General features: G+C 42.3%; 1 long non-coding RNA gene across 1 annotated transcript; it reads right to left on the bottom strand.

The window, feature by feature from the left end:
• Positions 1–15,635: 15,635 nt before the first annotated feature.
• LOC143862200 (uncharacterized) lies at positions 15,636–16,252 on the bottom strand. The gene is made up of 3 exons (XR_013240209.1): positions 16,062–16,252; positions 15,863–15,958; positions 15,636–15,781 (listed from the first exon to the last, which is right to left on the bottom strand). It is a non-coding gene; the product is annotated as an uncharacterized LOC143862200 (long non-coding RNA).
• Between the last annotated feature and the right edge of the window lie 7,372 nt (positions 16,253–23,624).

Raw genomic sequence — 23,624 nt, forward strand, 5'->3', positions numbered from 1 at the left:
CCTTTCACTCCCTGGACAACCCTTTTAGTGTATATATTAATATATAATATATATATTTAAATATATTAAATTCTTAATGAGCCTTAATGAGCCGAGCCGAGCCTGGCCTAAATCGGGCTCGGCTCATTAAGCTTAACAAGCCTGGCAAGCCGGGTCGGCTCGGCTCGTTAAGGATTCGAGCCGAGCTCGAGCGAGCTTCCAAGCCCGAGCCAAAATTGACACCCTTACTTATCAATCTATTAGCCAAAGATAATCTCCGCGAAATGCCTTTTGCGATGGACCCTAGCAAATCCCAAGGGTCAAATGCAAAAGGCATTTCGCGGCTGGTCTGTCGCATGTCAAACCAGCCACTTCATGAATGAAGACAAAAGCTTTCTGTCTCTATTCGCCAAGTGGCTTGTCTGACATGTGACAGACCAGCCGTGAAATACCTTTTGCAATGGACGCTAGCAATTCCCTTGTTTTTTAGAACAAGTAATATCCGAAACTTTGACCAATACGCTGAGTCCTCGTTTGTTTTGTCATATATTTTGAGTCCAAAACTAATTCTTGGAAAAACTGTGTAGGATTGATTTTGGACTGAGATTGATTATGCATCCCTGTTATAATGAGTGCATCTTTGGTGAGATGAATTATAGATTTGAGTAGAAAATCGATTCTCATGAGCCAGAGGTAGGATGCCGGTTTTCCAAAGAATCAGTTTTGAACTCAAAATCATTTCTCAAAATAAAAAAGCAAACAAGGCCCAATTAGGGGTGGCAACGGTTCGATTTCGGTTCGGTTTGACCCCAAACCGCCAAACCGAAGCACATGCTTACACTCCAAACCGAAAGCGAACCGAACCGAACATAATATATGTCCAAACCGAACATAATATTTGTCCAAACCGAACCGAAACCGAAACCGAACCAAACCAAACCGAACCAATGAAAAGGGGCGCATTTATCATTGACCGGACCCCCGGACTGATCATCGGTTTGGTTCTACCAAACCGAAACTGAACCGAAATTTGAACCAAACCGAAACCGAATTTTTGGCTCGGTTTCGGTTCAGTTCAGTTCAGCCAATTTTGCCACCCCTAGGCCTAATAGTTATTACAAATTGAGAGATTAGGAAAATATAATGGATTTATTAGCCAGAAGTCCATAGATTGAACGGTTAAGAGCTTTGGATGCAATATTCGTTTATGGTTCATTCATGATCCATCTTATATAGGTTGGGCTGGTAGACTAGTTGACCAAGTGGAGCCCCTTCTCTTCTTGCTTGAGGAAATAATTGATGATCGATTGGGGTATTTGGAAGCGGGACATGGAGTGGGTTGGGAGGGCTGAAGTAACCACTTTGATATTGGTGGCCTCTTGAACGAAAATGGGTAGGGTATGAAAATGGTTTGGTGAGAAACAGAGGAAATGCAGGTGCATTACCTGTAGATGCTTTCCTTTGCTTTCCTTACGAAATTTTCACGCTCACCAACAATGGAAGTGAAGTGTACCAGATATCCACGAATTTGCTTCTTAGGTACAATGAAGCCCTGTAGAAAAAAAATCAAATCCTACTGATGCTTGTTGACTTTATGCACAAACAAAAACAGACCCAATGCACCTTTGGATTTGGCAAGTCTGTGAGAAAATAGTTTCTGTTTCTATATAGAAGGACGATGACAAAAAGAATGTAAGAAGGGTTAGAAATTGTTTAAAACGTTTGGGAATCACTAGATTGTAATCACCCCAACAGATTTTCGTATAGTGCTGCAAATGGTGTGTTCCTGGTTTATTTATAGACCATTTGGTGCCTTTTCTTCTTGAATTGCACTTTTTACTGGCACCTGATCAATGCGCGAATCTAACTGTTAGATAGCGTTCGATTGTGATATTTCAGTGTATATGGGCTTTCTGAGCGTGTCTATTAGCTAGCGTAAAACCTCAGTGTGTCCCAAAACGATCATTCGACTGTTGGAATGTGATCGATCACCAACTTGTGGTCTATCGCTCCCGATCGAGATTTGAATGTTGGCAAGTGACTGGTCACAATCCCATTGTCTAAATCGCATGCAATCGACTTTCGATCACTGCTACACGTCTCATTATCATCCTACGGTCTAGATCACACTTGATTAATACCACATGACCCTGCGGTCTAGATTGCAACTGATCAAGTCTAGTCTGACCATTGGAACACAGCTAGGCGTGATCCTACGGCCTAGATCATGGCCGTTCGATTTGATGTAATCCATATGTGATCACAGATGATGTGTCCGTCTGAAGTGCGCCAAAATATTTATATATATTTGGAATCTCATTGATAAACCATTTATCAAATCACCTAGCCAGGTTTTAGAGGTTTAGAGGTCCGTACTATGATCGTAGCCATTTGACTTTCCTCTTTTCCAGATGGTGGATTCCTTGTTGGGCATCCATGTTAATCTGATAGTTTACCCTATAGTCCAGCATACCTGAATATGATTCGCGATCGAGAACCAATATAAGGTATACTAAAACTAGAGAGTGGGCCTACAGACTAATATGACCGCTAAGATCTAAGGATACAAAAGGTTCCGTCCGAGTAGAATAACCTTGATCTTATTCTTTGTCCAATCGTTATTCTAGGATATAGTGATCCCGTTCAGTGCGTAAACCATTTACCGCATATATGCTGCTTGCTTAGGGTCTACTACCCAAGTGACATGAGATAAGCCATCCCAATGCAAGTATGGAGGCTAAGCCTGATGCCAGCATGTGTACAAGAAGAGATTTGTAGTCTCAACCCCAACTAGCATGTGTACAAGAAGAGATTTGGAGTCTCAACCCCAAGTAGGAACATTTTAGGACTGCAAAGGACTGGAATGTCATATCTCCCTGCTCCTTATGGATTTATGAATCCATAGCCATGACTTTCTTAGTTTGCTATATGGATTTATGAATCCATGGCCATGACTTTCTTGGTTTGCTACCAAGGGAAAACATGTGTTCGATATAAAAAAGTACATGACACTTTTCTTTAATTTACCCCATAGATGTCATGAAATCAATTAATTAATAAAGATTTATTATATAAATATTGGATTTTAGGACATATACACTAACAAGATATACATTGTATCTTACCAATAGTAGGATTCTACCTCATTATTAGTTGTAATCTCAGTTATTTTTCTCTTTATTATTATTAGGGCAAATGATGAAAAAAATGCAAAGCTTTTGTGAAATTGTGAATGAAGGGTGGGGTTTTAAACTTCAGCAGAAAAGGGCTGTTACGTACGGTTGGGAGAGGAAGTTTACTAAAATACCCTTCCATCCATTTAACCTCTCGTTTTACACTTTCACCATCTTTTACCATTTTCCAGTCGTTTTATACATTTTTCACTCGTTTTTTTCAGTCGTTCTCTCCCTTTTACCTCGCCGGAAAATACTATTGTTGCCGGAAAGGTTGCATACGCGTCGGAAAGTTAAGCTTGCCGCCGGAAAGTGTAGCTCCTCTTGCCAAAAACAGTAGTTCAACTCTCCCAAGGTATTTTTTAAACCATTTAATGTAGGGTTTCATTTTTTGGGTTTTCTTCTTGGGGTGTTGGATATGATATAGTTGGAACCATTATTGAAATTTTATAAGGCTATAATTAGTCCCTGTGTTAGGGTTTGAAAATGTTTCACTTGATTTCTAGTTTATCCATGGTTTGCAAAGGGTTTGATTTTGTTGATTTTCGTTTTTTTAGGGTTTCAATGGATTGAAAGAAATAAATTTTAGAAACCAAATATTTTCTTAGTTTCCATGTATTTGACTATGGTTTCGAAGGATTTAATGTAGGGTTTCTATGTTTTGAAGGGTTTCATTTATGCACTGTATGGTTGGCAGGATTTTTTTGTTCCCGGGAGTTATGTGGGAGAAAAAAATACCCTGGGAGACAGGTGGGAAAAAAAAAGTCCTAGAAGTATCATGGAAAATCCCATGTTTGGTTATGTGGGAGAAAAAAATACCTTGGGAGATATGGTGGGAAAAAAAAACCTTTGTTTGGTTGCTTGAACTGTTGGGTAGAAAAAAATTCTTCTGAAGCTTATTTCTGGTTCCTGAGTTTATTTTTGTTCCTGAGGTTATCTTGGGATGGGATGAAAAGGCAATCATTACAAAAGTGGTATTAAAAAATTCACCCCACAAGTAATCATTACAAGAGTGGGATTAAAATAAACCTAGTGCTAAAAGGCAACCAAACATGGGATGAGACCAAAATTTAACTTACTCTCCCACAAAACTCTCAGGAACAAAAAAAACCCGGCAACCAAACAGAGCATTAGGGTTCGAAAGGGTTCCATTTGTTTTGAAAGGTGTAACTGTGGTTTGTTAGGATTTCATTCAAGATTTGTAGGTTTTGAAGGGTTTAATTTTGGTGGGCAGCGGTTTAATTTTGGTTTTCAAAGGGTTTCAATTGATTTTGTTGGGAGAAGGACCGTTATCGATTTTCGTTTTGCACTCTTTTGAAAGAAGGGAAATAGGCATAACCATTTATTTTGGGATTTTTGAGACTTTCGAACCCTTGAAAGCAGTAAGTATGGTTCCAAGGATCATTGTAAGCAGTGATTTTCATTCCAACTGTCTAATAGTGTGTTTCTGTAGTGGTTACGAGGTATAAAATGTGGTTCCGTAGTGGTTGTGAGGTATAAAATGTGGTTCCGTAGTGATTCCCGGGTATAAAATGTGGTTCCGTAGTGGTTGAGGGGTATAAGATGTGGTTCCCTAGTGGTTCCGGTGTATAAAATGTGGTTCCGTAGTGGTTTCAGGGTAGAAAATATGGTTCCCTAGTGGTTCCGAGGTATAAAATGTGTTTCTGTAGTGGTTCCGGGGTAAAAAATGTGGTTCCCGAGTAGTGATGAGGTAAAAAATGTGATTCCCTAGTGGTTCTGGGGTAGAAAATGTGGTTCTCTAGTGGTTATGAGGTATAAAATGTGGTTCCGTAGTGGTTTCGGGGTATAAAATTTGGTTCCCTAGTGGTCCGGTGTATGAAATGTGGTGTCGTAGTGGTTCTGGCCTATAAAATGTGGTTTTGAAGTGGTTCCGGGGTGTAAGATGTGGTTCCGGTGTATAAAAAATGTGGTTTCGTAGTGGTTCCGAGGTATAAAATGTGTTTCCCTAGTGGTTACGAGGTATAAAATGTGGTTCCGTAGTAGTTGTGGGGTATAAAATGTGGTTCCGTAGTGGTTGTGGGGTATAAAATGTGGTTCCGTAGTGGTTCCCGGGTATAAAATGTGGTTCTGTAGTGGTTCAGGGGTATAAAATATGGCTCCCTAGTGGTTCCGGGGTATGAAATATTATTCTGTAGTGCTTCCGACGCTCAAAATGTGGTTTGGAAGTGGTTTCGGGGTATAAGATGTGGTTCCGGTTTATAAAATGTGGTTCTGTAGTAGGTAGAAAATATGGTTCCGTAGTGGTGCCGAGGTATAAAATGTGTTTCCCTAGTGGTTCCGGGGTATAAAATGTGGTTCCCGAGTGGTCATGGGGTAAAAAATGTGGTTCCCTACTGCTTGCGGGGTAGAAAATGTGGTTCCCTAGTGGTTCTGAGGTATAAAATGTGGTTCCGTAGTGGTTGCGGGGTATAAAATGTGGTTCCCATGTGGTTCCCTAGTGGTTCCAGTGTATAAAATGTGGTTCCGTTGTGGTTCCAGGGTAGAAAATATGGTTCCGTAGTGGTTCTGAGGTATAAAATGTGTTTCCCTAGTGGTTCCGGGGTATGAAATGTTATTCCGTAGTGCTTCCGGCGCTCAAAATGTGGTTTGGAAGTGGTTTCGGGGTATAAGATGTGGTTCCCTAGTGGTTCCGGTTTATAAAATGTGGTTCTATAGTGGGTAGAAAATATGGTTCCGTAGTGGTGCCGAGGTATAAAATGTGTTTCCCTAGTGCTTCCCGGGTATAAAATGTGGTTCCCGAGTAGTCATGGGGTAAAAAATGTGGTTCCCTACTGCTTGCGGGATAGAAAATGTGGTTCCCTAGTGGTTCTGAGGTATAAATTGTGGTTCCGTAGTGGTTGCGGGGTATAAAATGTGGTTCCCTAGTGGTTCCGGTGTATAAAATGTGGTTCCGTTGTGGTTCCATGGTAGAAAATATGGTTCCGTAGTGGTTCTTAGGTATAAAAAGTGTTTCCCTAGTGGTTCCGGGGTATGAAATGTTATTCCGTAGTGCTTCCGGCGCTCAAAATGTGGTTTGGAAGTGGTTTCGGGGTATAAGATGTGGTTCTCTAGTGGTTCCGGTTTATAAAATGTGGTTCTGTAGTGGGTAGAAAATATGGTTCTGTAGTGGTGCCGAGGGATAAAATGTGTTTCCCTAGTGGTTCCGGGGTATAAAATGTGGTTCCCGAGTGGTCATGGGGTAAAAAATGTGCTTCCCTACTGCTTGCGGGGTAGAAAATGTGGTTCCCTAGTGGTTCCGAGGTATAAAATGTGGTTCCGTAGTGGTTGCGGGGTATAAAATGTGGTTCCCTAGTGGTTCCGGTGTATAAAATGTGGTTCCGTTGTGGTTCCAGGGTAGAAAATATGGTTCCGTAGTGGTTCCGAGGTATAAAAAGTGTTTCCCTAGTGGTTCCGGGGTATGAAATGTTATTCCGTAGTGCTTCCGGCGCTCAAAATGTGGTTTGGAAGTGGTTTCGGGGTATAAGATGTGGTTCTCTAGTGGTTCCGGTTTATAAAATGTGGTTCTGTAGTGGGTAGAAAATATGGTTCTGTAGTAGTGCCGAGGGATAAAATGTGTTTCCCTAGTGGTTCCGGGGTATAAAATGTGGTTCCCGAGTGGTCATGGGGTAAAAAATGTGCTTCCCTACTGCTTGCGGGGTAGAAAATGTGGTTCCCTAGTGGTTCCGAGGTATAAAATGTGGTTCCGTAGTGGTTGCGGGGTATAAAATGTGGTTCCCTAGTGGTTCCGGTGTATAAAATGTGGTTCCGTTGTGGTTCCAGGGTAGAAAATATGGTTCCGTAGTGGTTCCGAGGTATAAAATGTGTTTCCCTAGTGGTTCCGGGGTATGAAATGTTATTCCGTAGTGCTTCCGTCGCTCAAAATGTGGTTTGGAAGTTGTTTCGGGGTATAAGATGTGGTTCCCTAGTGGTTCCGGTTTATAAAATGTGGTTCTGTAGTGGGTAGAAAATATGGTTCCGTAGTGGTGCCGAGGTATAAAATATGTTTCCCTAGTGGTTCCGGGGTATAAAATGTGGTTCCCGAGTGGTCATGGGGTAAAAAATGTGGTTCCCTACTGTTTGCGGGGTAGAAAATGTGGTTCCCTAGTGGTTCTGAGGTATAAAATGTGGTTCCGTAGTGGTTGCGGGGTATAAAATGTGGTTCCCTAGTGGTTTCGGTGTATAAAATGTGGTTTCGTTGTGGTTCCAGGGTAGAAAATATGGTTCCGTAGTGGTTCCGAGGTATGAAATGTGTTTCCCTAGTGGTTCCCGAGTATAAAATGTGGTTCCCGAGTGGTCATGGGGTAAAATATGTGGTTCCCTACTGCTTGCGGGGTAGAAAATCTGGATTGGTAGTGGTTCTGAAGTATAAAATGTGGTTCTGTAGTCGTTCCGGGGTAAAAAATATGGTTCCCTAGTGGTTCCGGGGTAGAAAATGTGGTTTCCTAGGGGTTTCGAGGTATAAAATGTGGTTCCGTAGTGGTTGCGGGTTATAAAATGTGGTTCCGTAGTAGTTCCGGTGTATGAAATGTGGTTCCCTAGTGGTTTCGGGGTAGAAAATGTGGTTCCCTAGTGGTTCCGAGGTATAAAATGTGGTTCCGTAGTGGTTCCGGTGTATAAAATGTGGTTCCGTTGTGGTTCCAGGGTAGAAAATATGGTTCCATAGTGGTTCCGAGGTATAAAATGTGTTTCCCTAGTGGTTCCCGGGTATAAAATGCGGTTCCCAAGTGGTCATGGGGTCAAATATGTGGTTCCCTAGTGGTCCCGAGATATAAAATGTGGTTCCGTCGTGGTTGCGGGTTATAAAATGTAGTTCCGTAGTGGTTCTGGTGTATAAAATGTGGTTCTGTTGTGGTTCCAGGGTAGAAAATATGGTTCCGTAGTTGTTCCGAGGTATAAAATGTGTTTCCCTAGTGGTTCCCGGGTATAAAATGTGGTTCCCGAGTGGTCATTGGGTAAAATATGTGGTTCCCTACTGCTTGCGGGGTAGAAAATCTGGTTCGGTAGTGGTTCTGAAGTATAAAATGTGGTTCCATAGTCGTTCCGGGGTAAAAAATATGGTTCCCTAGTGGTTCCGGGGTAGAAAATGTGGTTCCCTACTGGTTCCGAGGTATAAAATGTGGTTCCGTAGTGGTTGCGGGTTATAAAATGTGGTTCCGTAGTAGTTCTGGTGTATGAAATGTGGTTCCCTAGTGGTTCTGGGGTAGAAAATGTGGTTCTCTAGTGGTTCCGAGGTATAAAATGTGGTTCCGTAGTGTAAAATGTGGTTCCGTTGTGGTTCCAGGGTAGAAAATATGGTTCCGTAGTGGTTCCGAGGTATAAAATGTGTTTCCCTAGTGGTTCCCGGGTATAAAATGTGGTTCCCGAGTGGTCATGGGGTAAAATATGTGGTTCCCTAGTGGTCCCGAGATATAAAATGTGGTTCCGTCGTGGTTGCGGGTTATAAAATGTAGTTCCGTAGTGGTTCCGGTGTATAAAATGTGGTTCCGTTGTGGTTCCAGGGTAGAAAATATGGTTCCGTAGTGGTTCCGAGGTGTAAAATGTGTTTCCCTAGTGGTTCCCGGGTATAAAATGTGGTTCCCGAGTGGTCATTGGGTAAAATATGCGGTTCCCTACTGCTTGCGGGGTAGAAAATCTGGTTCGGTAGTGGTTCTAAAGTATAAAATGTGGTTCCGTAGTCGTTCCGGGGTAAAAAATATGGTTCCCTAGTGGTTCCGGGGTAGAAAATGTGGTTCCGGGGTATGAAATGTGGTTCCCGAGTGGTCATTGGGTAAAATATGCGATTCCCTACTGCTTGCGGGGTAGAAAATCTGGTTCGGTAGTGGTTCTGAATTATAAAATGTGGTTCCGTAGTCGTTCCGGGGTAAAAAAATATGGTTCCCTAGTGGTTCCGGGGTAGAAAATGTGGTTCCCTAGTGGTTCCGAGGTATAAAATGTGGTTCCGTAGTGGTTGCGGGTTATAAAATGTGGTTCCCTAGTGGTTCCCTAGTGGTTCCGGTGTATGAAATGTGGTTCCCTAGTGGTTCCGGGGTAGAAAATGTGGTTCCGTAGTGGTTCTGAGGTATAAAATGTGGTTCCGTAGTCGTTCCGGGGTATAAAATATGGTTCCCTAGTGGTTCCGGGGTAGAAAATGTGGTTCCCTAGTGGTCCTGGAGTAGAAAATATGGTTTCCTAGTGGTTCCGGAGTACAAAATGTGGTTCGTTAGTGGTTCGGAGGTATAAAATGTGGTTCCGTAATGGTTCCGGGGTATAAAATGTGGTTCCGTTGTGGTTCCGAGGTATAAAATGTGGTTCCCTAGTGGTTCGGAGGTATAAAATGCGGATCCGCAGTGGTTCGAAGGAATAAAATGTGGTTCCAAGAGTCTAACTTATTGTTCCAATTGTGGTTCTAAGATTCTAAAGTGGTTGTATCATTGTAAATGGTTGTTCATATATTAGTTTGTATTCATATTTTATGAGGGTTTAATAATGGTTCTTATCCTAATAGGGTTTGCGAAAATGGTGGAAAGAAGGGTTTCTTTTATGTTACACGTTGATAGGTACTTGAAGGATAAAGTATTATTTGAGTATATTGGCGGGACGAAGATGTCTTTAATTGTGAATCGGCATATAAAATTTTCTGAATTTGAGTCTCTAGTTCACCAAAAAATTCAGACCACAGCAACCGGTATCTCACAATCTATAAAATGTCAATATGTCGTGGATCCATATCAAATCGTGTTGTACGACATTCAAAATGATGATGACCTAGCTATGGTGATGATGCTTTTTGAGAATAGCCTCTTCAATTGTATGAGCCTGTACATAACCAAAGAGTACAGAGTAAAAGGAATTAGTTCTGCACCGATCCCCATCCGGAGGTAAAATATTCAGTCAGGTGGAAATTTTCATTTTTTGAACTCTCATTCCATTACACTATTAGGTGATGTGAAATTTGTCATTGCTCAGGAATATGAGGGATCGAATTCAACATTATGAAGATCCTATTTTATATGAAAATATTTGTGAACCTTCTTCTCGTCCTCTTGAACCGCCATTGAACCTCATAAATAAATCCATCCGTGCAGCGTCAGCAACACCTAATCGAAATGACGTTGGTGCTCCGAAGAACAAACAAATATTGGGCAGAAACCGAGAAGATACCAATATTCCTCGGAATCCGAAAAGATATTCAGTGGACTTGAACGAAGACTATGAGGACCCTATTTTTAATGTGACAAAAGAAAATACATGGTAACATATGAGCACTGCCATGTAATCTTGTAATTACTAATTACATTTACTTTGCCAGTTCTATGTTTCTCTCATACAATATTCATTCTAACGTACTCCCTACTGTGCAGGCACGATGCAGAGTTTAGCAGGGATTTCCATAGTGATATGCATGTTAGTGATGGCATTGAATGCAAGGATGGTAACAGTATAAAGGGTGATGATTCATTTGGTGATGATGACTTCGTTGAGGACAGTGTGCGCGAAGGTGACTTTGGTAAGGAAGATGAGTGCGAAGCTGTACGCCCCCTCGTTGGTCTACAGAACGTTGTGGGTGACCCGTTGTGTAATACATATAGAAGGGAGCGGTTGGAAGTAGATGAGATGGTTGTAGATGAATTAAATGAGGGACGTATAGGACTTGAGGAGATGAAGGTGGGGGGAATCTTCCCGAATTTGAAAGTATTTAAGAACAAAGTGAAAGAGCACGCAATTGAACGGAAGTTTGTATTCGTCCCAGTAGATTCGAAGCCTACAAAGTATGCTGTTAGATGCAAGGATAAAAGTTGCCCCTTCAGAATCAGTGGGAGAATTTCTTTGGATCATGTTGTGGTAAAAAGGTTTGTACCAGAGCATACATGCTCAGGTACTATGAGGGGTAATGACCATCCCCTTGTCACAGCAGCTTGGGCAGCAGACACCTGTCTTGGGTTATTTCCCTGCCCAGGAGACGTGAGGCCTACTTTGATAAGAGCATACATCAAGGATAAGTGGGGTATAATCATAAGCTATGTGAAGGCTTTCAATGCGAAGGTCATTATACATGAAAAAATGTGTGGAAATGCCGAAGCGTCTTACCGCATCCTTCCTGCATATGCTGAAGAGATGGAGAGATGCAATCCTGGCACCATTATGTGTGTATATCGAAGTCGTCAGCTATGGACGGGTGGAGATAATACATTTTGTCGTTTATTTTGGTCATTCGGCCCTAACATTCGCGCCTTTTGTCGAACAATTAGACCACTGATACTAATTGATGGGACACATTTGCGAGGCAAGTATAAAGGAATTTTATTAGCTGCCACTGCAGTAGATGGTGACGGTGGATTATTTCTGTTAGCATATGCAGTGGTTGAGAATGAGATGTATGAGAGCTGGCTATGGTTTCTTCGTTTACTCCGCCAAAGGGTGATACCAGCCGAAAAAAACAACAACGAATTCACTATTTCCTCTGATAGGATGAAGGGTTTGCCTAGAGCTATAGACGAAGCATTGCCGGGATCATACCATAGCTACTGTATTCGTCACCTCAATGCCAATTTCCTGAAGACCTTTAAGAGCCAAATACTTTGCAAACTTTTTTCAAGAGCCGCATATGCTTTAAGGGAGAGAGACTATAAGGAGACGATAGAATGTATTAAAGCGAAGAACGCAAAAGCAGAGCAATGGATATATGAGATTCCTAAAGAAAAGTGGGCTAATGTATACTTTAAAGGGTCTAGGTGGAATATGTTGACAACTAATGCAGCGGAGTCCTTCAACAACGTAGTAAAGGGCGCACGGGAGTTACCCATCGTGGCTCTAGTCGATCACACTAGATGGAAAGTACAAGAGTACTTCCACCTTCGCCGTAAGGCTGCTTCTGAATGGAAAACGCATTTGACCCATAATGCAGAAAAATGGTTAGCCAGATCATGTCTGTATGGCAGTAAGTTCACACCCCGGCCGTGTAGTTGGAATGAATATGAAGTGATATCGTCAACTAATACGGATCGTGTGGACTTAGAGCAGAGAACGTGTATGTGTGGTCTGTTCCAAATTATGGGATTGCCGTGTGGGCATGCCATAGCAGCCATGGGAGTCAACAAGCTGGACAAATATAGGTACTGCCAGGATTGGTTTTTGGCTTCAACTTATCAGACTACATATGACGACGTGATTCACCCTACTTTAGATCGCACACAATGGCCGGAACCATCCCATGTTTTAGAAGTAGTGTTGCCACCACGAGTAAGAAAACAGCCTGGACGACCCAAAAAAGTACGAATGGAAAGAGGGCTACAATTTGGACAACATCACAACTGCAAATCATGTGGGGAACCTGGACACAACAAAAGAACGTGCAAAAATCCCCCCCTTGTAAATCTTCAGTTAAATATGACGCCCATCGGTCCATCCGCACCTACAGAAAATACGTATGTTCCATTATTACTCACTTGATATGATTTCTCTATCAAACCCATCATTTTATTGATTGTTGCATGTTTTTCTTGTAGGTCCGGTGTCTCATTCACACCTCCTTTCTTTGCTTAGGGATGGAGTTGTTGGTTTGTTTGTACAAAGTGGCATTGATTTTGGGACTCTTCATACTGCACATAAATATAAACTCACACAGAATTTGTATAAATTAAACGTTATTATAGACTTATAGTATTACATTGGTTGTACAGCTGACCGTGACTGTTGTAAAACTTATCATTAATGTATCATTGGTGTTGGCAATATCATTGGTTTTTACTCACTACCGAAAAGTCAGTCGGCCCACATTGTTTGGATCATCTAAATCGTTCATTTGATACGCCGTCACATATATTGGGTGTGCTCAAATAATCAGGTCCATCGAATCGAGGTAATCCTTCCATCTGTGGACGAACAAAGTGTACATACGATTACTCGAAAGTCTGAACCTAGCGTTGGACTTCCTAATGACGAGAGCGGAAGCGCAATATCACTTCTTTCCCGTCCGAAGTCCGGAAGTTGGTTCGGAATTCCGACTCGGATTGCCGAACCAACGTCCGGACTTCCGACTGAACTCCGGTATTGTTGCGAAGCTACTGGACTTCCTTCGGAAAACGAATATTGGTTCGGAAATCCGCCTCGGAATTCTGAACCCAGATACGGACTTCTGATGGAACTCTAGTAGAGTTGGGAAGCTACTGGACATCATTCGGAAGTCCGGAATTTGGTCCGGAATTCCGAGTGGATTTCCGACTCGGAATTCCGATCCAGTACTCGGATTTCCGAAGGAAGTCCAGTACGTTGGCAACTCTACTGGAGTCCCGTTGGAAGTCCGGAAGTTGGTTCGGAGTTCCGACTCGGAATTCCGAACCAATACTCGGATTTCCGACGGAAGTCCAGTAGGTTCGCAACTCTACTGGAGTTCCGTCGGAAGTCCGGAAGTAGGTTCGGATTTCCGACTCGGAATTCCGATCCAATACTCGGATTTCTGAATTATGTCCAGTAGGATGGCAACTCTACTGGAGTTCCGTCGGAAGTCCGGAAGTAGGTTCGGAGTTCCGACTCGGAATTCCGATCCAATACTCGGATTTTCGAATGATGTCCAGTAGGTTGGCAACTCTACTGGACATCATTCGGAAGTCCGGAAGTTGGTTCGGAATTTCGACTCGGAATTCCGATCCAATACTCGGATTTCCGAAGGAAGTCCAGTAGAGTTGCCAACTCTACTGGACATCATTCGGAAGTCCGCCCCTTCGATCGGAATTCCGAGTCGAAATTCCGAACCAACTTCCGGACTTCCGACGGAACTCCAGTAGAGTGGCAACTCTACTGGAGTTCCGTCGGCAGTCCGGAAATTGGTTCGGATTTCCGACTCGGAAGTCCGAAGTTCAATCGGAAGTCCAAAGGAAGTCCAGTACAACAGCATATATGGTGTAGGACCGGGTTCATGTACGTTACTACACGAGGATCTACCAATTCAATGGGCTTGATCACATGTATACATCATTTGTGGCGCAAGATCATTCAGATTATATATTAATGATGATCATTTGGGTGGTGAACTCGTAATGTTAAGAACTTGATGTTTAAAGCACATATCTTTTGTGTCGGATGGAGAAAAGAGTGGAATTGGGGAACATGTCAGTTTACCGGTCCCCACTACATTTTTCATCTTTACCCCAGTAGAAAGAGCTTTTTCCCGATCCTGGTCACTCAGAAGCTTTTTTGTTTTTGTTGTTTTTAAAATTTTTTTAATGAGTAAGCTGGGGTTAGGCAGGACCCCGACCAGATATATTTATGGAAACCAAAGATATACATGAAGGAAGAAAACAACCCCCTTACATAAAAGGGGGGAACAAAAAGAGGCAAGAAGCCCAAACAACAACATCCAAACACAGGACAGAACCTGCAAAAACAGCCCAAAACAAAAAAACAAAGCTCTAAGCCCCAACAAGCATGAGAGCAACAAACAACCAGAGAGGCAGATCACCAGGCAAGGAGCAAGCCACAGCTACAGCCCTCTCAGGTCTTGAATGATCTCACCTGAGGATGTTTTAAGCTTAATAGAATCCGGGAAGTCCGGACGGCTGAGATTTTTCTTCCTCCCCAGGAGTGATTTCTTTGCGTTTGGTAGGGGCAGAATAGCTTGGAGATGAAGGGGTGGATTTCTGATCATTGAAAAGATTTTCCCAAGGGAGACTTGCAGGTGGCAATAGATCAATCCTCATCCAGAAGGTTGCTATTGAAGGACCAGATGTTGAAGCCATTCCTCATCCACGACTTCTTCAAGTTGCCACAAACGCTGAAGAGAGCCAGGATTTGGAACAAGCCTTACCTGCAAACAAGCACAATTATCATAATGAATAACTAGAACATTTTGGTGTTTCCCAATTGTGTGCAAAATATCCACTCACCCTAGCAGGTTGATTTCCGCCACCTACTTCAGGAACGAGGAGAGCAAGTATCGGATCACCCGCCAAGCAATTGAACTCTAATGCATGTACAACCAACAACAATGACTCCCAGGTAAGAATGTGAACTACTTATAGGGATACTTTCCCATTAGACCCCATTCAACATTTCCGAAAGTAGGGAAGCTCGCATAGCCATAATATTTTTCTGGGTGAAATCGAGGCTAGCGTCACGGGTAATGTATTCCATCTCTTTCAAAACGAACAGCCCACAGTCGTGGCTGCAAAACATGAAGCAAAACCGAGAAGAAGAATTAATCGTTTACGGAGGTATCGTAAACTGAAGTAATTGCACGTAACATACCTGTTACCTTGTAGGGGCCGATCGACCACTACATCAATGGGGAATGCACTTATATCAATGTCTTTGACCATTCTGAACCATTTAACAAAGTAATCGACCTACAAATCAAGAATTCCGTACGTTAGGGCAGTAGTAACAAAAAATTAATTAATAATTGCCATACGAATCAAGTAAAGAGTAGTACTCACAAGGGGTTGCACCTTCCTAGAATCCGTGTGACTGTAAAGAGAATCGTAAAAAAGGAAGGTACGATGCCCCATATCCAACACGAGAAGTACCCAATGAACCATATCAATGTTAATTGGAATGAGTACTTTTCGTATCTCTTGAAGAGGGGTGTTCTCTACACGAGTTACGAATCTGGAACATGCATCGGGACGTTCACATCTTTCGTCAAGAATAACTTGCTGCAACCAAAAAAAGAAATGTTAGAATTGCCCGCAGCTTCAGAAACAAAAACCATTACTTATAAGTTAATTTAATCTCACAGGTAGATGGGTAGCAAGGCAAATGCATGATCCCTTTTTTTTTGTTCGCCAACATTCGTCCCGCAAGTTCAAGTAATCCGTATATACATTAACAATCTACAGAACAGACCATAGGTCAACGAGAAGGAATTTAAGAAGATATGTGTACCAACGCATTATTCACGCTTTACGTTACTAACTGAACCATAAAACATCTTACCGGAGATGATATCCACCCTCTACGATCGGTTAGTATAAGCAAGTCTTCTTTACACATGTGGTACCCATCACTGTGAATGACTCTCTCACTGCAAATCGAGTAAAAAGTCACCTACCTCTATGGACCTTTGGTCATATAATTGTACTGAAACAACCTATGTATGAAATTAATCGGAGATATTAGAATTAAAAAACAATGTAGGTTGTACGAAAATTTACCTAGGTGCTAGCGCTGCCAATGCATCCACCTTCATCGCTGCAGGCCCGGTGATATTGCGAAGAGCATACATGCTTTTCCGGTTGCTTATGACATACGGTGAACTGACTGCTCTACTAGGTTGTAACTTCCTTCGACGTTGCTTCACATTTTTTTCAATGCTCCCAATAACTTTTTCATCTTCTTTCTTATTTGATTTCTTACTCTTACTGAGGTTCAAATCAGGACTGTCAAGCAAGATAACCATTTTAGCTGCAGCATCCCTGACATCCCTAGTAATTAGGCTATCAATAGAGATATGTTCTACGCTATCATCAACTATGTGTTTCCCCATATCATCTACAAAAACACCATCCCCTACTTCCCCCTTCGCAGTCACTATCTCGGCTTCCCCATCCATATTGTCGGCCTCTCGTTCCCTCTTTCTCGTTATCTTCGTTGGGATATTATTCCCTGACTCCAAACCTTCCCTCTTTCTGGAATCTCTCCCGAACAAATGAATTTTTACCTCCCTCATTTCACGTTCAACTCTGGTTAACCTCTCCAACAATGAACTATTTGTAACAGATTCATCTACTTCGGACTTCTCATGTGCCCCACTTCCTCTCCTACTCCTCGTCCTTCTATCCATCCCCTGCTCTGCTGCAGTTGGCGCCATTGAATCCCCCACTACACGCACAATTGGACCCATGCCATCCCCCAATGACCTCTTTGTAACGGAGTCATGTACCTCAGACTTCCCATGTTCCCCTCTTCCTCTCGTACTTCTCCTCCTTCGTTCCCTCCTCTGATATGTCGCAATTGGCCTCATTGGATCCCTCAGTACAGGCAGAGTTTGACCCATGCAATCCCCCACTGGGACCACAATTGAACCGACTGAATCGCAAGGAATACTACCATCGTCGTGTTGATCATCGAGTCGAAGTAGAGATTCTTCCCTTGCCGTAGCTTCGACCCTCCTAACCACCTAGAATACATTCCATATTACTAATTACAAATACAACTGTAAAAATAACACGAAAGACATACAACGACCAACATGCATTATACTCTCACCTCTGCGGCTTTCACCGTCCCATGAATAATACAGTTAATCAACTGTTGATGCTCCATCTTCTTCGTATTCATCTGAGCGGTCCACTTAAATAGACGCGGATACGCATCAGGAGAATTAGGTGCCCATAACGTGGTATGCTCAAATAGCCATACCTGATATCAAAGTAGATTAGATCCGCATAAGATAGAAAGAAAAAAACTATATGCAATGAATGGAAAATTACCTGTAAAATGATAGAGCAACCCAATATATGTCCCTTTCCACCGAGTGCAGCATGTGAATCTAATGATCTGACCAAGAACTCATGAACGGGATAAGCCCATGCAACATTTCCTATAGTCTGCAGATCAATATACGGGAAGAGGCAAGAACATGCCTTCTGGTCCCTCTGCGCAAACAAGACAGTGCTGCAGAATAACAATATCAAATGCTTCATAGTCGACTTCACGAAGTCTTCTTCGTCTGAATCCATATCGGCATGAATAACCTTGACCACCTCGTCAAAGATGGCGGTTGGACCCCCAAACCTCCAACCATCCACAGTATCACTGCTAGACCAATCAAATTGCGGCCTTTCCCCAATCATACTTAAACCTAATATTTTAGCTACATCACTAACTAGAAATGGGAGTACGATGCCGCCCAAACAAAAAGCTTTCCGTTTGGGATCCCATTTATTTACCATTGTCGTCAAAATCTTCTTCTGCAACTCGACATCTTCGAGGCCCTCATGCAGAATCAAATCTGTAAATGGGGTATCCTTTATGAAATCCCTATGCACATCCCGTAACCGAATATTTTGTAGGGACTCATGAAAGCGTGATGGACAGCATCTAGATAAGACATATTTCGCCTGCAAAAATGGCACTATTAAACAGTTGAGCGAGAAACAGCAGGAGATGCAGACGGAAAATATAACAGTTACTCACCATCACAAAAATGGAAACAATTGTTGGGAAAGATCAACAATTTTGTTAACTTCGTATGTATCTGTCGAAACCACCAACAACACTTGAAACACAATATTAGTCTATTCAAACATAGTATTACTCCATTGAAACAACAAGGATAAAGAAACCATATGTAATCACTTTAAACAACACAGGGCTCCCCAAATAACTGGAAACAACCAGACGTAAAGATCATGAACACCATATATGACAACCGTAGCTAATCCCTTCAAATTTAAACAATCAAACATCGGTTCAAACAACATATGGCTCCCCAAGTAATAACAACCATAACAAACTGTACGAGACTCAAGCAAAACCATTCAAACTTAAACCACCAAAAATCACTTAAAACAACCATAGCTATATAGATACTTGAATCAAATTCATAAGAACCATCATAAACATACCATGCAAGCAAGACACGGAATATAACGATAATAACATTTAATCCATCCATCCATAATAACATATGAAACCCGTATATAACATAACATCCATGAACCGTTAAAAAAAAAAAAAAAAATTTTTTTAAAAGAAACATAACATCCATCTATCCATAAATCAACCACAGCAACGCTCTAATGATCTGGGGGCAACAGATGGCGGACCAAGTTGGTCAGTGAAGAAAGCTGCTCCGTGAGTGAGGTGACCGCTGTGCCGAAGTCCTGGCGGAGGGTGGAGATCTCGGTGCGTACCCCAGTCAAAGCTTGCTGAGTCGCCAATTGCTCTTGATGATGGGATTGTAAAAGCTGATGAACCGCGGTAAATTGCCCGTCAAGGTGCTGACGATGTGCACGAAGCTCCTGCGCAACAAACTCCTGTGATGCAAAACGCTGAGCCGGCTGACGAGGAGGGGGAGCAGGGCCCTGTATATCAAGCCGCATGGCCTTTTTAGTTTTAGCGTTGAACACAGTTGCGGGACTAAGGCGTTCTTCACCACCTTGTATCAACTTCTCATGGTTGAAGACATGCGTGAGAAGCATCCCGAATGGTAGACTAGCCAAGGCCTTTGTCCTCGTGTCCTCCATGAACCTAAGGAGGATATAGCCAAGGTGAAGGGGCGTGCCGCGAAGAAGTCGGTGCATAATAAAAGCCTCAAAAGGCCGGACCATGTCAGCATTGCCTCCGCGATGCGTGATATTGCTCGTCAGAATCTTGTGTAGGACTTTGTACATAGGGGTCAGGGAATTGTAGGATACGTTGGTTGACCCGTCAGTAGGTGGGCCTTCGCAACCAAGCTCCCCATAGGCGGCGACCGGATCATCTATACAGGCACTAATGTCATCCATGGTTCCGGGCCAAAAGTAGATTTCGTCGCCTGTGGTGGGAAGAGAGACAACTTCACAAAACTTTTGAACTGTCATATGGATGGTTTTGTTGTTTACTCTGGATTGGAAGACCTTCAAATCTCTGTCGAATCTGTAATTGGCATAGAATTGCTTGACGAGAGTCGGGTACGAGTCACAGTGAATTTCGAGAAAATTGACCCATCGAAAGGCCAGAAATAAGGGTTTCACATTATAAACTTCGACATCTTTAAAAATGACTTTCCTACCTCGGAGTATGCCCTTCCTTTCTATACGACCGAGGGACCCAACCTCTACATCTGCATCCTCATTGCCCATATCCTCATCAGAGGCAGGAGGACTAGGGGAGGGCTCACGGATAGCCTTCCCACGCCGTTTGCGGGTGGAAGACCCTGCATCTACATTCACATTCTTCTTTCTTTGCTTCGCGCGCTGCATGACTATAGGGGTTTTGGGTTAGGGGGTTAGTGGGGTTCACAAAGTAAAAGGGGAGCCGCTTCCGGTCCTTATCTGCACAAAGCAGGAGAATAACTTGGAGGGGAAGATACTTTAAGTAGGAGATAGTTGAAAAGTTGAAATTAAAGATACTTCAAAGAACACCATGTTTCAGAAAGTTTATACAAACACACTATTTAGAGACTTCGAACCACTTGAAACCAATGTTAGGATAGAGGAACTACGGAACCACATATTAGAAAGTTCACAAATATGATTAGTGGAACCACATATTAGAAAGTTCAAACCACAATAACTGGATAGAGGAAGTACAGAACCACACATTACACAGTTTGAACCAGTAATACTGGATACAGGGTCCATGGAATACTGGTTCCAACTTCGGCAGAATAAGTGGTTTCATGGATGCAACTTCCATGGAATAACGGTTCTAACTTTCAAACCCCTAATTGAAACCCTTCAAACAAATTCAAAACAATGCAACCATTGAAAAGCATTGAAAACCATGGAAACCCCAAATGAAACCCTTGAAACCATTGAAAACCTATATGCAACCATTTAAACCCTAAATGAAACCAGGCAAACCATTGAAACCATAAATGTGAGCCTAAGCCATTGAAACCCTTTCAAACCAAAAATTAAACTATTGAAACCCTTTGGAACTAAAATTGGTTCGAACTATATATAAAAAGAGAAACCAAATGAACCTATTGAAAAATGCCAAAATAGAGGATCCTTGTTACGTGCAGAATCTGTACCAGTTATTTAGTTATTTTCCTTTATATTAATTTTCCCGTAGGGTCACTCCCATCTATGTAATGGAGTTGGTTTTGAGTGATTGTGGTGTCAGTTATGGAGAGTAAGTTAAATTTTGGTCCCATCCCATGTTTGGTTGCCTTTTAGCACTAGGTTTTTTTTAATCCCACTCTTGTAATGATTACTTCTGGGGTGAAATTTTTAATCCCACTTTTGTAATGATTGAAATGTCATCCCATCCCAAGATAACCCCAGGAACAAAAATAAACTCAGGAACCAAAAATAAGCTTGAGAAGATATTTTTTCTACCCAACAGTGCAACCAACCAAACAAAGGTTTTTTTTTTTCCCACCATATCTCCCAGGGTATTTTTTTCTCCCACATAACCAAACATGGGATTTTTATTTTATCGGGATACTTCTACAACTTTTTTTTTCCCACCTATCTCCCAGGGTATTTTTTCTCCCACATAACTCCCAGGAACAAAAAAAACCTGGCAACCATACAGAGCATAAAGAGTTCTTATTTTGGTGTTACATTTCTTGTTTTTGGTGGAGTTAAGACAGAAGCCTGTGGTTTGGCCATTTTCCACTTTTAACCTCGTGGTTTGGAAGTTACCAACGACACCACCAGGTATGTGGCATGCAACAAAAGCGAAGAATCCTAAGATCACCTCCTGCTGACTTACCAATTCTCCTATCAACTGTGGATGCACGTTATCAAGAGTTTTGGCATAGCTAGGGTATCTCAAGGATCAATCAAGAAAGTCATTCTTAATTGGAGTGTAGGCCCTTTCGGCGAAGCTGGTTGAATCACATAGAAGAATGTCCCATTTGTTTTGATATGTCAACTTTGGAAATAAGGAACAACTGAATAGTGAAGGAGTGCGAGACAGAAATAGGAAGAATACTGCTAGATATCAAGATTGTTATACTATGGGGAAGAGGGAACAAGCTCAAAGCCACAAACACGGTGAGTGATATTCTAAGGGGTTGGACAACGATTATCATGGAGAAGAGTGGAAAACCTAAAACCTCGCTAAAGTGGTACACCCCACCCCTTGGATCAATCAAATTCAATTTTGACAGAAGCTACAAAGGAAGCCCGGGCTGGGTAAGGATTGGGGTAATCTTCCGTAACTACGATGGGTAAACAATCCCATGCCATTAAAAAAATATCTTAAAAATCTTATCTTTTTCTGTACCACTGGGCATATGTGATGCAAATGAAGTAGAAGCCCATGCCTTAATTCTTCTTTTTTTTTGAATGTTGAAGCTTTCATTAAAAGGAAGAAGACCAAGATGGTCGAAACTCCAAAGATTACAAGGACAGAAAAACAAGAGAAGCCCGTGCCTTACTATGGGGGCTGAAATGGTATTCAAATGCTAGACTAGAGCCACTGATCATCGAAGGGAACTCCTCTAACGCCATCGCTTGGGCTGCTAGTAAATCGTCAGGACCTTGGAAGCAAGATGACGTAATAGCAGAGATTAGATATTTGTGCTTATTCTAGCACTTCCTAAATCTCATCTTACATGTCCAGCATTTCCATAGGTTTTCATGATTTTACAGGATTTCCAGCAAAATTCCGAACCGAAACATTTCTGTCTCTCACAACTGAAACCGAATTCAAAACTGAAGTTTAAAACCTTGGTTGAGCCTCGTTTAGGCCTATAAAATGATATGAAGGGAGACCAATTGTCATCGCAGGACAATCCTCCCCTACCAAATCTCGTTGACGTCCTTTTCTTTCCTTCAGCATACCACCTCCTTCAACGATTCCTCCATCAATTCTTCCGATGAGGAGCTCGATCCTCCCATCGAGTCTTCGACCGACTGGGACACTCCAAGCGCCCATTCCTTCTTGCCCATATTGCTCTTTCCATCATAGGGCCTTCAACTAATTGTAAGGTTGAGACTCTCCCATCCTTGCCATTCTTCGTATGTACAATGGGGAACATGTATGGGAACTACTCGCCCATGGTACTTACCACTACAAGATGAGGTATGGGAACTACCTACCTTTGCTGCACATGAGAACTCCATTCCTTGTATCACCTGGTAGTCGTACAAGGGCATTGTCGTGAGGTTGATGGAACTCTACGAACTTTACTTCCACACCTTTTCCACCCTAGGGTGGGCCTCCAAATTTACGACCTTCACGGGTGTAAAGTCATTCGCAAATTGTAGGCCTAACGGCATAGCATCCTCCAACACGAAGTTGCGAGTTATGCATATGTACACTGAAGCCTCGTGGTCTTCCCGTTAATGAGCACGTCCAAATATCATGATTTCCACAAAAACCCTAATATTTTAGGGCTTTTTTTGTTTTTATCAATGTTCTCTTTCTTAAAATGTGGGTTTAATGTAGCCGTGGGGTGGGGTTTCATTGTCTGTGGTGGAGGTGACGGCGGTGGCCGGAGATGGCGAAGGTGGCGGTGGAAGGAGGTGGCGGTGGCAAATGGCGTAACCCTAATCCCTCTGCAAATGGCTTCAAACCAGTGATAAGGGTATTTCTGTCCTCAATATATTAACCATGTTTAGTTTTACTCATTCCGTCAGGTTAAACTAACGGACCGTCAACAGCGGGGGTCTACTAAAAAATGTCATAAAGTTGAGGGGGTGTCATTGCTAACTTCCAAACCACGGGGTTAAAAGTGGAAAATGGCCAAACCACAAGGGGTGTATCTGTATTTTTCCCTTTTTAAAAAAAAATACATTAACTACATGAAAGTTTCATTATAGATGTTGAAGAACAAAAGGGACAACAAATATTCATCACAATGCCAATTAGAACTTCAAATCATCAAGTTTGTTC

Source organism: Tasmannia lanceolata, unplaced genomic scaffold, assembly GCF_043159265.1.
Source record: "Tasmannia lanceolata isolate RefF3 unplaced genomic scaffold, GAP_Taslan_0.1 ptg000003l, whole genome shotgun sequence".
In the NCBI taxonomy this organism is placed as follows: domain Eukaryota; kingdom Viridiplantae; phylum Streptophyta; class Magnoliopsida; order Canellales; family Winteraceae; genus Tasmannia; species Tasmannia lanceolata.